Source organism: Cebus imitator, unplaced genomic scaffold (genome assembly GCF_001604975.1).
Source record: "Cebus imitator isolate Cc_AM_T3 unplaced genomic scaffold, Cebus_imitator-1.0 Scaffold34, whole genome shotgun sequence".
Lineage (NCBI taxonomy): Eukaryota > Metazoa > Chordata > Mammalia > Primates > Cebidae > Cebus > Cebus imitator.
This window is the reverse complement of record NW_016107349.1, coordinates 979,632-981,867: the sequence shown is the minus strand read 5'-3', so window position 1 is coordinate 981,867 and position 2,236 is coordinate 979,632.

Here is a 2,236-nt window from a genome sequence, read left to right as displayed (position 1 = left end):
TTTTTTCTGGTATATATAAAGTGAAAAAGTAGAATATAAAGCAATGTAGAGGAACTGCTTCTGAAATAACAAGAGAACTTTGTGGACCAAACAGCCATAACTAGTGCAAATCATAAAAAAAAACCCAGACAACCGTTGAAAGTCTCTGGAAATTGTTTTAAGGCCACATAGCAAATGAAACATTTATTAAAGAAAATGTGTCAAATCTGGATAAGAATAGGAACATTTGTAGCACTGGAGCTGTGACAGGTTCACCAGACCCTCCCCGCCCCCTTCCCAGAGTCCCAGAAGACAGGGCTCCCTCTTCCCAGCTCCCAATCAAAGCATCTTGACATGGTACCCCCTAGGAGGGGAGGTTGCCAGCACTGCTCACCCCACAGGTCCATCCAACAGGTCCTTGAGAGGGCAGGGGACTCCTTGTGCACAGCCTCGTCCCTGCCTGCTGAGATCCACGCACTGGGCAGCTCCTGGCCCTCTCGATGCCTACTGGCACAGCAGACCATGAGCGCCAGGGCACACTCAAAGCTCTCACCCCCGTGAGACTGCTGGGTAAGGTTCCAGGAAGCGAGGGAGCCCATGGGTGAGAGGAGTGGGCTAGAGGGAGGGGCCTGGATTTTCCTGAGGGGTGCTGAGGAGTGAAGTGGGCTGGCCAGAGGCTGCCGGCCCAGGCCGTTTTATAAAAAGCAATGGGAGATATGGGAAGGGTGTCTTAGGGGCACAGGTTGCATGATGGGAGCAGCCCATGGCAGAAGCGAGGGATCTTGAGGGGTCTTGGGCAGGAGGACCAGCCCTGCATCATCCCATGGGTGGGGACAGTGGAGAGGAGCTGGGGTCATTGTCTTCAACCCCAGTTTCTTGTTGACAGGGAAGGATGGTCCATCGGGGGACGGAGGGCCCCTCCCCACACAGGCATCTCTGTTTCCTTCTCTCAGGGTGGTTTCTCCTCTATTGGCCATCGAGGCAGCGTGACCCTTCCTCACTGAGCGGAAGAATGTTCCAACCTGACCCGTCACTGTCAGGGCTGTGAGCTCTGTGTCCACCTCTGTTCACACAGAGAGGCCGGCTGGCATTTCAAGGCACTGTCTTAATACCATAGTGACCCCTTCCCTGCAAGCCCCCACAGGCCTCCTTGCTTGGACTGGCCTGGGCTCGTGTGTCCCAAGCATTGCATCCTGGTGGCCTGTGATGAGTGTGTCACACTTTGGTTACATGCCTGGCACATGCCTAGACCCAGCGATGGAGCAGCCACCCTGGAGGACACACAAGACCTGGTACCAGGGAGCAGAAGTAGGGGCTGAGTATGTAGAGCCTGCTTTGGGGAAACTGAAGGGAAGAAGGAAAGCAGGACCCCAGGAGGATGAGGCCTGCCGCTACCACCCACCAGAAAACTGCGTGACGTCCAGGAGGCTCACTCCTGGCCGTGGTTACCAAGGAAGCAAGGTTGAGACGAGAGCTGATTGAAAATACTTCTTAAGCTGGGCGTGGTGGCTCACGCCTGTAATCCCAGCACTTTGGGAGGCTGAGGTCGGTGGATCACCTGAGGTCAGGAGCTCGACACCAGCCTGACCAATATGGTGAAGCCCCATCTTTCTTTAAAAAAAAAAAAAAACTAAATACAACTTCTTGCTGTTTGGTTAAAAAAATCAAATTCATTTAAAATTGGATATGCTCAACTTGAAGTATAGTTGAAACAAATCTGGCAAATGGAGGATGATCAGTCAGCACCGGGTGGTGAGGACAGGCCACGGGAGGAAGAACCCTCCGGAAAGTGCAGGCCTTGGTCAGGGAGCTGTCCCGGAAGGCGGAAGAGATGACTGGAAAAGGCCGGTCTTGGTGCCTCTGACCTACTGGTACCGAGCACATCGCTGGCCACGTGTGGACCCCACCGGCCTGAGCCTCCTGAAGGGAGCCTGCCTTAAGCCACCAGCCATTCACAGGCCTGGGAGGCCATGCACTGGGTTGGCTTCAACATCGGGCCTGGCTCCTTTGCTAACTGGTTGAGGGACTACAGGAAATTCCCCCACATCCCTACCCTATCTCACTTTCATGTCATTGGTGCAGTGGATCCACAGGGGCCTCAGCACATCCTGGACCCACCCTTCTTGTCCCTCCCCAAGAGACACCCTCACTCTGTCTGGAATCCTCTATGCCTGCTTTTCCACAAACTACATTCACTGGCAGAGTGACCCCTGGGGCTTTGGGGCTCCGGTTATTACCAACATGGTAATGAGCCACA